Source organism: Centruroides vittatus, unplaced genomic scaffold, assembly GCF_030686945.1.
Source record: "Centruroides vittatus isolate TY-2023 unplaced genomic scaffold, ASM3068694v2 scaffold_2931, whole genome shotgun sequence".
Taxonomy (NCBI): Eukaryota; Metazoa; Arthropoda; class Arachnida; order Scorpiones; family Buthidae; genus Centruroides; species Centruroides vittatus.
The window spans coordinates 61,229-74,073 of NW_027122696.1; the positions used below are offsets into that span (position 1 = coordinate 61,229).

The 12,845-nt window shown below is 32.7% G+C and overlaps 1 protein-coding gene across 1 annotated transcript in view; it reads left to right on the top strand.

Moving 5' to 3' along the window:
* The first annotated feature begins 8,940 nt into the window (after positions 1 to 8,940).
* LOC136987974 (alpha-tocopherol transfer protein-like) overlaps positions 8,941 to 12,845 on the top strand; it is a 15,283-nt gene continuing 11,378 nt past the window's right edge. The window contains exon 1 of the mRNA XM_067285744.1: positions 8,941 to 8,949. The gene's annotated coding sequence lies outside the window, so the exon portion shown is untranslated. The remainder of the gene's footprint in view (positions 8,950 to 12,845) is intronic.

A 12,845-nucleotide genomic window follows, 5' to 3' on the forward strand; every position in this document is an offset into this window, starting at 1 on the left:
TCCATCGTACCAAGGATCCCTCCGCTTGCCCCATCTGGGCCAGTACTGTTGTATTGGAACCTTTTCTAATATCATACTTATGTTCCTTGATCTTAGTTAGTTAAAAAAACTCCTTGATTACTTAGTTAAAAAAGAGGATAAGGCGGGAGTGTATAAAATTCCCTACGAGAACCAGCTAATAGGTATTAATAAAGAGTATATAGGGGTTACCACTAGGAACCTAGGAATAAGGATCAAGGAACATAAGTATGATATTAGAAAAGGTTCCAATACAACAGTACTGGCCCAGATGGGGCAAGCGGAGGGATCCTTGGTACGATGGAATGAGGCGAAAATCATAAAACAGGTACTTTCCCCAACTCTGGCAAGAACAGCTGAAAGGATAGAAATTTACAGAAGCAAGCTAAAAGATAATTGTATTAACGCAAGGGACGCAGAAGGTCTTCCTTCGGCTTGGAAATATGCCGTTAAAAACTTATAAGAGGCACGTGGGCTCTAGTATATTTTAATGGTGAATTATTTCTTGTTAGAATAGATAATAATATATTTGGGTACGAGTAAAACGTTTTTATTTTACAATTGTTGTATCTTTTTGCAATGTATTATTTTTATTAATTTTACTGGTTATATTTTTAAATTTTGAAATTGGTGTTCCATTTAAGAAATATTCTTTTAACCTAACGATGATCTATCGATTAGATCGAAAACGTTTGTTAAATTAATAAATCTCTCAGCGAATATTAAGGTGTTGGTTTAAGTTTTTTATTTATTTAATTCTGCTGGGTACGAGTGTGCTTTTTAATAAGTTATTAATATGAAGATTTTGGATAGTCTAGATATTCGAGGAATTAAGTCCGCTTGGGGACACGAATATCTCTCAGCCTCACGGTTATAACGTCTCATCTGCATCGGTAAAGTTTTTATCCCGGCGAGGGTTTCGGATTTCCCTCTCGTATAGTCTCCCACAGTTATTCTTTTCATTGGTGGTTGGTCGGTTTTGTTTCGCATCGAAGTTAATTCTATCATTTTAGTTGGCGTCACATCTAATCGTTCTCTCGGACTAAAAAAGAAGACTATTTTCTCCCTTTCCATTCCTTCGTTTGACAAATGCGATTTCGACAATGCCAAATGGTTAGGAGAGATATTACAACTACAATTATTCAATTCAATTCAATTCTTTATTGTATGAACTTTAGTTCGTTACAACGGGGTATTACATATAAACTAAGTTGTTTTAAAAATACGATTTGATTGAAAATGCTTGTTTTTTTCCAGAGGAGAAAAATAGCTATATATTCCACCAGATCGTTAAATGTGAGATTTCCTCCTTAATCATTTAATAAAACTTTATTCAATTTAACAGCAAATGAAGATTTAAATTTACCCTTTCATATTTCACGTTTACCAACATATTGTCTATTAAGATGTTCTGATGTTATCAGAAGGATCATTGAAAGAGAAACAGGTGTGTGATAGAGCCTATTTCTGATAAAACACACAGATCCTTTACAACGTGAGAATATATTTCTTGTGACACTATAGATCAATTACACTGTCTCCCTTAGTTGCATGGAGAGTGAAATCACCTTCTTTATCTCCTGGCGATAAACCATGTAAACACACAAGGCTATTATTTTCACAAAAGAGATAAGAAGTTTCCCTCTATTATTAACAGTTTAATCCTTTGAAACTCTCAAGGCAATTTGTCTATCACAGGTAAAAAATCACATATAATCGAGGTGTCCCATTCTAGCGTTAACGGTAGGTTGATCGACCATAAACTATGCATATTCACACGAATGATAAGGCAATTTCCATACTGCCGCTTTAGATGCGCATACTGTTAATACACTTGCTAAGCACTTCTGAAGGTCGTGAGCTTCCAATAACATATAGAACATTCGATCTCGCGACAGAAAATGTATGGATGTTAAACTCGATAATAAGCAAATGCTTTCGTGTAAGGAAAATAAGCTGGAAATTTTGTAATTTGAAAGAGATCGAAATATCACTCTGAGGTGATCAACAGAAATTTAAAGTCCGGAGTGTACTAAGAAGAGCAATTGCTGCGGCGTGATCCATTAATAGTGCCTAAGGACGTTATCACCTGATATCGGTTGTATTAAGGATACCTCACTGGGTAAGTATCTGGGCTTCCAATATGTGTATATAAGACTTATAATTAGGTAATGTAAAAATTTGAATATATATGACACGTAAAGAAAACTGAAACTAAAACTAGAACAACTCGTACAAACCGTAATTAAGACTGCAGCTATCTAAGCTCTGATTTGCTTTCTTGTATGTGTCTCAACCAATAAATGTTTTGTCACCACCCTCAAGCCATAAATATTTCGAGAAAGACCGTCCTCTACCACTCTAAAGCAATTGCAGGTAAGGAGGCAGATTATTGGCTCATAAAATCGAAAGTCAACTTCTTGTAAACTGTAGTTGGTTACTTTCTGTCTCTGTTGATATTAGATCAACGAATCAGCGACCTGTGAAAACAGTAAAGCTACATTTGCTGCTAAATGCCACGCCCCTCGTCAGCCTGTGATATTGTAAATGTGTAAACAATCGCCATAAAATCGCTTGTTGTAATCGTTTTTGATATTTAATTTGCTAAAGAAAAGTTGTTTGACAGTATTTAGACGAGTAAATATGTTTGAAAAACCGTTTAGCCATGAATATTCTTGGGAAAATCCATCTTACTATAGTAAGTCTATGGAAGACTCTCTCTTGCTGTTAATTGGCTTTCAAGTTCTTGTTTATACGCCTTTTACACTCTAATTGGTACGTTTTATTATGACTGATCGATATCAACCAATGAGCGTTCTTTTAGAACCGTCTGTCTGAGAATAATCAATGTCTTTCAAAGTCACGCAATGGAAGTCAGAACGAAAACAACCGTTAAGAAAATGTTATTTTCATAATTTTTAGCTGTAATTTCACCAGGTTTTATGTTATTTGACTTTAGTTACACTAAAATATGTCACATCAAATGCTTCTAGTCGAAAAATTTATCAGGAAACTCATTACTTCCGGTTATTGCAGTACTTCCGTAAAAACGTAAAAATTAGGTATATAATCGTTTATATAATAGGGTAATAATCAGTTATTATAGTCTACTGTTATTACAATAGTGTAAATAGCATATAAATAAAATCAAATATACTTCATCGATACTAAAAAGTGTTTTAACCCAGATTTAGAAAAGCAATTCCCCAAGCCGATTGCTATTATGGCCGTATTATCTCTCTACATCTGTTTAGAAAGATGCCGTGTTTTTTTGTGTGAATATAGACCTATCTATGTAACATATAAAACAGATTACTCGAATGTTTATAAAAAATAAGGTTTTTTTTAATTTTTCTAAAAAAGTACAAACAGCTCTACGCTGCTGGGATGTCAATTCAGGATTATCGAGATTTGCAGACGACTTGATAAAACTGCGAACTATTATAGAATAAATATTTTATTAATAGAAGATATTTAATTCATATTTGTATAAAAACATACGTATAATAGAATTCATAAATTACTTCCAAACACCTGCATGTAATTATCAAGACGTGTGTAATGAAATCATTAGCCTCTGATAATGGAAGATGTTTATTGTACTGTAAATAAAAAGGTTTCCGATATCGGGATTGCAAGTGTTAGGACTGCAATAAGAGATGTTAGTTGTTTGTTCCTGGAATTTCTAACCGGCTTTCTTTCAAATGTTTCTAAAATTTGTCACTCGTTCTCCTTCTTACGAGAGGATAAGGTGTGTTCTTGTTCTGCAGTTTTGTGGAGTTTTTCTTTGTGAAGTGATTTAGTAGAATATCGCTACTTGCGGCAGTTTTCTATTTTGTACTAGTTTCCAAGTAAGTTTTATAATTATATTTATGGAGATTATAGACCAGTTCTGAGGTTGCCTGAGGGGGAGGAAACACCCAAATTGTAGACCCCTGTGCGATCGTCCAATTGACACGGTAGCCGTTGCACCATTGTGTCCACAGAGACGGGTATTGTACAGTACATTAATGACCTAGCGGCAGATGTGCTGTACAGTACTTGCGCCGTCGTAAATCCCCTCGGACGCCTTCATTTTTTTTTTACGTTCCCGGCACCGCTTCACTCTATCATATGGTGTTTTATGGGTATCAGTGGATTGCTCTTGAGAAGCCCTTTCCAACCGTATACGAATTCTATGTTTTGATTTGGCTTTCCCACATTGTATTAAGTTTTCTTAATTTTTAACTTTAACACAATATATATTCATCATAACTATTCCACACTAATGTTTTGTGTACGCAATCGATAAATATTGACGAGAGCTGTAAACTGAAACTCAAACGAGAGTCGTAGCTTGTCCGAGTCTAAAAGTATACTAAACGGAAAGTATGTGATGCGGCGAAACGACCTCAAAATGGCGGCGCTTCCCCCTCCGCCGCGGGCGAAGCGTCACAGTCCCCACTCAACGTAATGAATTCTTTGGTCCTTTAACTATCGAGTGGTGTAATTAAATTTTGGATGTAGATGATAGATATGTAGCTGCAATGCCAAACTCTATCCCTCGATTTTGTTATCATCAGTTTTCTGAATTGCCTCCCACTACGTAAGCAAATTTAAAGACGTATTCACATCAAAAATAATTACATTAAAAACAACAATAATAATAATAATAATAATCGGCTCTTCTTCGTTTCTCTCTGTCCGTCCGTTCCTCTCGTCTCGTTTGTCATTGTGTTTGTTTGCTTTCGCGTTGCTGTCTAGCTGTTAAGTAGTATTAAGATTTGCAATCGCGTTCAGTTTTATTAGTATTAAGTAGATATAAGTCTTCCTACTAATGTGAAAGTCGGGGGTTAATCGTCGATGCCTAACCCGTTCCGACGGCAGGACTGTGAGGCCTACTCACGGGGTCAGTGGATAACGTGTAGGAGAGGTAATCGAGTGGGAATATCGCAGATAAGTCGATAAGGTGTCGACGATGTACGAGTAATCACTCTCACTTAAATTATCAAATAGATTTAATAAGGACATTAACTAAATGGTTACATATTATAACTCAAAGAGAAATACTAAGATAGGCAGTTAGAGGGGTGATGTCGGCGTTCGCGACATCTAAAGGATCTAATCCCCTTTCATCTTTCTAATTATTCTAACTAACTCTCGATTGACTGAGGGAGAGAGAGAGAGATTCTTCGCAAATAAGTATAGATTTACCTCGCTGTTCGTCCTCGTATGCGCTGCGTAGTGCACGGAGTTGACGGTGTTGACCAGTCTGTTGTCTGCTGTTCGGACGCCCCCCTGACAATTGGGTGCGAGCCCTTTTTATACTCTTTTTGTAGGGTGAGAACTTTCATATAGATGATTTATAAGGACACCTGTCAGCTGTGCCGGATCTAAATGCAGCCGGTACGAAACGTTGCCGATGTATTGTTTTGGTCGGATCGTTGATGTTAGTCTAAGATGAAATTTTATGATATAAATTCCTACGAATTTGACAGTTTTCTCCCATTAATTATTGCATAGTTTGACAATATCTTCTCAGATTTGACAAGTCTCTAGATTGTTTATATTAAATATCGTGTTAGTGGACGAGCGAGGCAATTCATTATTATTTTGTTTTGGTTATGGTGCAAGTGTCCGCAGACACGTGCCACGTACAGCTAAAGGAGGGGTGAGAAGCGCCGCTTGTTAAATTTCTTTAAACGTCCCTTCTCGCCTTGTTGACTTTATCGTTGACCGAATTATCGGTATAGACTGTGACATTTGAGGGGAATTTCGATCGTTGATTGTAGACTACCCCGTTTTTGTAGAATTACGAGAGTTGGTAAAAGAACGATACTGATTTAAACAACCAAAAAAGGGGAGCCACACTAACAGCTACACAGCACTAACTTCTACACTTAGCTATTCGTGGCGCACTCAATTATTGGTGTTCGCTACACTCAGGTTTTCTTTTAGGTCCTTCGAGGGACTACGTCCTTGCAGCCTAAAAACTGCACTCCAACATCAAACATAGAGAGTACTGTAGCTTCATGTATGCCGTTCAGAAGGATCCTACCTTTCTCTACTGTCTATCTCTTTTCCCTTACACTCTCTTCTGCCGGATAAACACTTCGTGTACGAATGTCTTTCTTGTAATGTATATATGTATATCGGAAATCACGTGATTTTCATTTAAAAACTTTTCCTAGACTAAAGTTACATAGACGACCGGTATGACTGCTGTAGTCGTATGATGTACTATACACATGGTGTACGTCATCTACACTATGGTGTACATGATGGGGTACATGGTGTACATGGTGTACAGTACATGATGGTGTACATGATGGGGTGGCGGGGATGGTGTACAAGGGAATTAATTTGAGGTGGATAAGATACATATTGAATAAAATAAATTTAAAATATGGTTAAAAATTGTAGCCCGGCATTGTGACGATGTCACAATAATTTCTGCCCGTTTTTGTTCGATTTTTATCATTTAGAATTTTTCAGTAATCTACTGTTAAATTAAATTTAGTAAACAAACACAAGCGTATGTTAATAAAAATATATAAAACAAGACAACAATTTATACATAAATTCAGAATAAATAAGGGAGTAACTTATATGAAGGATGGGGTGAACGTACAGACATCACTTAAACAAACCTTATAACTCATTGTCACTTATGGCTTATACTTTCACATTTTTCGTAGGAAATAAGTTAATGTTTTAGAAAAAAAAAACATATTCTTAGGCGAAAGAAGATGTAGAAATTAAAATATATTATTCGAAGTTTAACATTTAGGCCTAATTTTTCTTGATATTAGAAATAATATTATGATAGAAATATTATACATGAAATACTGTCCATAAAGTTTTGTTTTTTTGTAATCAAGTAAATTAAATTATTAAAGATTAAATGGATTTATTTATAAAAATTTATTTGTGAATAACTGAGAAAAAAAAATCTGTTTACAAATGATTTTAGATTTTCTGTTTCTGTGGAAGTTACAATGCTAAAATCTACGAAAATATCTATTTAATACATAATACAGCATAAGAAAACATCCAGCGACGAGTTGCTACTTTTTTCGGCAATATTTTACCATATTTTAAAAACTTTTTATATTTTTGAGTGCAATAAATTAGAAAAAGGTTAATTTAGAGGGTTGGGATGAGTTCATTCCTACCCTCTAAATTAAATTTCTATTTCCAAAATTTCAAAATCGTTGTAAAATCGTCATTAAGTTAGGCACAACTCCAGACATGACGTTTATCCTTTATCTCACCACCGTTTCGACCTTCAATAACCAAAATTTAACAGCATCAACCTACCTAATAAAAAAACCTCCTTGCAAAATGTCAGAAATTTTCGACAAAAGCCATAGGAATTATTATACTTTAAATTAAGTAAGAATGTTGCCTCCTCACACACACTAAAATCCATACGATCAGAAAAAAATTTCAATTTTTTTTTCATTTCTCGAGGTTTAAATGTGTCCTGAATACAAAAATGTAAAAATTTGTGTGGGGTCACGTTTGTATTTTGTAAACATTAAAAGCATATAGGCCTAAACTAGCAATAACGTGTTTTAAGCAATTATTTGTATTGTCACTTATACAGCTGAAAAGTTGCCAAAAGGATAAAATAACAAAAAAGTTATAGCCGATCGCGCGTTTGTTTTTCACTAATGGCTAATGACACAGAATTTTCTTAAATTTTTCGCATTTCTAACACCTAAACCGACACCACTTTCGAATAAGAAGCCCTTCCAGATGACACTTTCATTGCAAGATCACCCATGCGTTACGTTGCTTTAACGTAAGTAACGTTTACATTAATTACGTTGTTACGTTACGTGTTACGAATTCCTAAACTTGACTGTTGACTCCAACTTTTTCGACTGTTTTCACGTTTGAGAGTATAATACATAGTTGTATAAGGGTTCTGTTTAAAAAGAAGAAACCAGACGTTTACGTAATTTACGCCTTTTTTGGAACGGAACCTTTCTACATATTTGAGGAAATTTGAAATTTATTTACAAAATTTCGTTCAGTACTATTAAATGGTTTAGAAGTCTATACATTAAAGACAGACAGCTATACAGTCATTCTATTTTATACATATGTGTATAGATTTTTAAACTTAATCTATAGTTAGCTCTTAATTATTATATGAAACACATAGCAAATTTATGGTTAAATATTATAAGTATTTATGAAAATTCCACAGAACCTCCTCTCGATGACCTGTTTTGTGTATGACCTTCTCGTTTGTCAACTTTTTGTTAACAATAGAGAAATATGAATGTCCGAAGTTTCAATATTAGTGTATTAAATTTATATTCAAAAGGAACTTCGTAACTCGGTGGACTATTATGATGTATTTAAGTTTGAATATGGACTGGAAATAAGTAATTTATGTTAGAATTGACAAATTTGTTTCATACTTTTCCCTGTCTACTCTTTCCCCAATTCGCTACTTTTCCCTGTCTCTCTTCTTCTCTCTCACATTGCTATGTAGTGCAATATCACATTTATAATGTTTTTACACGTGTGTAAAAACTTAAAGTCCCATTAAAATTTATTATATTTTATATGCAATTGTTGTTTACATTAGTATAGGCTATATATATTGGCACATATATATAGGCCTACTGTAGGCCTATATAAAGTGACGTGAAACCTATTAATATCCAAACTGTTAGGAGAAAATTTATAGGGGAAAGCAATGTAATGATATTTTTCCAGGTATTCCAGACATATAAAACCAGTTTCGAAGGTTGAGTTTTACAAAAATTGAATAAGCAATTACAACTACCTGAGTAGATACTGCTGATAAAAACTTGCAAACCATTACGTGTGGCATTGAAAGGGATTACGACATCAAACCAAAAAGCCAGTCTTATTGACTATAGGAATTAGAAAGTCTCTTATATTTCACAGAAGGAAGTTGGAAACACAGCGGTGAGTAAAGTTTTTTCTGTCTAAAGTAATGTGTAAAGTAATGTAGATACTGTCGTCCTAAAGTTAAATAATCTTCATAAAAAGTCTTTTATGTGAGTTATTCTTAATATTATTTAGAAAAGTTATTGATACCGAAAGTGAGGAGTTCGATCATATTGTTACTAATTCTCTGGAACAAATTACTACGTAGTTAATTACTTTCAATATACTGATTTCAAAATTAGAATTGCTTCTAATACAGGATTTCCGCAATGTCTAGTTGATGGAAAACTTGTTTAAGAGACTTTGCTGTATTAGATATTATTATTTTCGATTATAATGCAAAATAATTATAATAATTAAATTGTGTTGAGATGATTTATAGATTGAATAAGTGTAATGGATAAGTTTAAAACAATGCTCTCTATTAAAAGCCGATGAGTCAAATTGGTTTTTCAACGGGTTTAGATTTTGGGGTTAGTCCATCTTTCTCATCACTCTTAAACCTTATTACTATAAACAAATATCAAATTTAATCATTTGTATCACTCTCTGAAGGTACTGTACTGATGTATGTATATGGATAGTCATCTCCAGCATCCCATACTTGCAATCTCGACTCATATTAGTAATAAGAGCTCTTTTAAACATATATTATTATTTATTTAAAAAAAAAAAAAAAATTCTAAACGGCCGAGTGGGTTAGATGTGCTCGATGAAATGCGAGTACTCGGAAAACTCCTATTATGGGATGGGCCAAACACACAGTGGATATGGATATAACGTCCTATAAAGGCCCACAGGACAGATTGACTAAAAAGAATTTACGTTTCTACTACTGTTATCTCGTACTATATTTGCTTTAAGGGAAAATATATTAAATTATTATATGAACCTTTTCGTTCTCTATTAGTTAATCGTGGGTTCACTACTTGGCAAGGAGCTTTTCCACGTGAAGTTTTTCCTGTTTTCTAATAACTTTTAAATACGGAGAGGGATCAGTTATCTATTAAACTTTTTAATGGCAGGCGTAACAATTGGCAGGTCGCCCACTTGTCGCGTACAAATAATTCACTGAATCAAACCCACATTTTAATTAAGTGACAACGTATGTCAGTTGAACTATTAAACTTAATTAAAAGATATATCCTGTATGGCAATTAATTTAGAAATGCACGTGTCAGGAAGTCTTTATCTGTATACGACAGAACATAGGAAATCGTGCTTCTATGTTACTTTATCTGACAAACTGGTTATGATTAACATATTTGATATTGTCTGAATTAGATATTAATTTTCTATTAAATCACAATACCAAATAATTAAAATTTCTAGTTTTATTTTTTTTTAAATTCATAAAAATGATATCTCTCAGATATACAGACATTTCACAATGTGTACTTTAAATTCGGATTGCATTCAATCAATGGGATTTACGCAACGTGGCGATCTGTCAAAGAGGATGCTACCCAATGGGACTTTCCATAGGAAACGGGCTCTATTTTCGGTGTGGACAGGCAAAGAAAATTTGGAAAACTCTATGTTGTCAGCTCATGGATCATTAGTGTTTATTGATATTAAAGTTTTGTAAGTGTTATTTCTTCATAATCGATTGCCGTAAATGGTTTATTTACTAATTAATTTTAGTAATATTTTATGAGAATAATTAATGAAAATTAAGGATTTTACTAAGTTTGTTTCATCGTTTATTCTGTAATTAAAATTTAAAAATTAATTTTCTTAAAGAAAATTTGAAAAGGTGTAAACGTTCAGACATGTATACTACTTCAATAACACGCGGGCTTAAAATTAATGTATTTATTCAGTTTGATGTAATTTTTTTTTTTTACTTTTCTATATTGTTTTCCTTAATGAAATAATAATTTCAATATAAAATTTTATCATCAACATCTGATCAAGCAGTTGCTTGATCAGATGTTGATGATAATTAAAGTTTGAAGGTTGAATACAGTAGAAACTGCTTGATCGACAGTTTCTAATGTACTCAACCTCGGAAACTTGTTTTTTATGTTAATGTCTTGAAAAACACCAATACGTTTCCTTATTCTATAGATTTATTAATGAAAAGTTTGGTTATTAATAAATTTTAATAAATATTTTTATTAAATAGTAAAAAAAAAAGGTATTAAAAATTCTATATTTCTACTTGAAATTTTGAAAATATTTAAAATTTTTATCACTTACATTATCATAAATAGAACCTTATTTTTACAATGATATATTTTTATAATCAGTAAAGGTTATTACATTTAATGCTACTTCTTCACATCTTATTGTTGAATATATCTCTCGATTTTTGTATCGAAGGATAAATTCAAGGATATGGTATAAAGAAATGTCATGAAAGTATATTTAATAATTCAGATTAAATTTTGATTTACAGTTTGATTTATAAAAATAATTGTAAATTATTTATTTGTTGGTTATTATTATTTTTAATCATATTGGTTCTTCATTGACGATGATATTATTATCATCATAATCATTCACAAGTTCGAAGATTTTCCTTAGTATTTTTTTTCAAATCTCTGTAGTTGTAATTCCTCCTGCTTTGTCATTGACCACGTTTCGCATCCATACAGAATCGCAGGTCTATATACACTTACCTTCGTCCTTTTAATAAGGAGTCTGCTTTATAGTATATTTATGGGTTCGAAGTAGATTTTGTTTCTTTTAGCTAGCGAGTCCCTATCTCCCTCTTGATGTCATTGTTTCTGTTCATGTCATGTCAGTTCCTAAGTGCATGAAGGATTTCGTAATAAATGTCATATTGTGTACGGTTAGATGTTCTTTGTGGCATTCTCCCTCTTTAGAAATAACCATCTGTTCAGTCTTCTCTCCAATGATGATCAGACCCATGCTCTTGCCAGCTGTTGCTAATTTTGACGGTTCTCGTCACCTCCTCTTGGGATGCTCCAATTATGAAAATCTCATCCGCATATGCTAGTAGTGACAGTTTGTCTCTTGAGTCATTTTCCTTTTTATTGTCTATCTCCTGGGCCATTCTGACAACTTTTTCTACAGCGATGTTAAAGAGAAGAGGAGACAGGGTGCCTCCTTGTTTCAGTCCTATTTTGCTCTCTGTTATGATATAGAATAAGAAAAATAAAACGTTAAGGACTAAAAGCGATAGATTATTCAATTGAACCTTATTAAATCCTTAATTTAGCTGTTTATAATTATTTATGCAAAGCTAATGATAAGAATTTTGGAAAACAAATATTTGTGACATTGAAGCGATTAAGACGTCAAAGCCGAACAACCAATCTTACTGTCCGTAACAATTTAAAAAGTCACTTACATTTTACATAAGAAAATTGTAAACACAGCGGTGAGTAAAACTATTTTTGTCTGTAAAATAATAAGGGTGGGCCAAAAATCATTATAATAATTAAAAACTATTATATAATTTCTATTTAAAAATGATCAAAAACGTATTAATATCGACATATAAGTGTTCTATAATAGTGCTAAAAGTTTTCTTGTATAAACCTAAATTACTGTGCAAGGTTATCAGTTGAATAGTTTTTGAACCACCCTACAATGTTAACGATTTTCAAATATGAGAATTTAAACATACAAACATTTGATTATATATAATTGTCGAATGATATCGAGATATAAAAGAACGATTATTGTAATAGGCATTCTTAATTTTGATTATAATTTAATTAAAAAAAATGCAAAATAAAACAATTAGACTGCATTGAAATATTTTTCATATATGCAATTAAATTGCTTAAAATAACAATTATTTTATGTGGAAAAGATGGCGATAATATTTATGTAAATTATTATGATAAATCGACAAGTGTTATCTATAATATAGCTATAAATTTCTGAAACTTTTATTTTAATGTTTAGTAAACGTTCGAACATTTTCAATTGAAATTAAA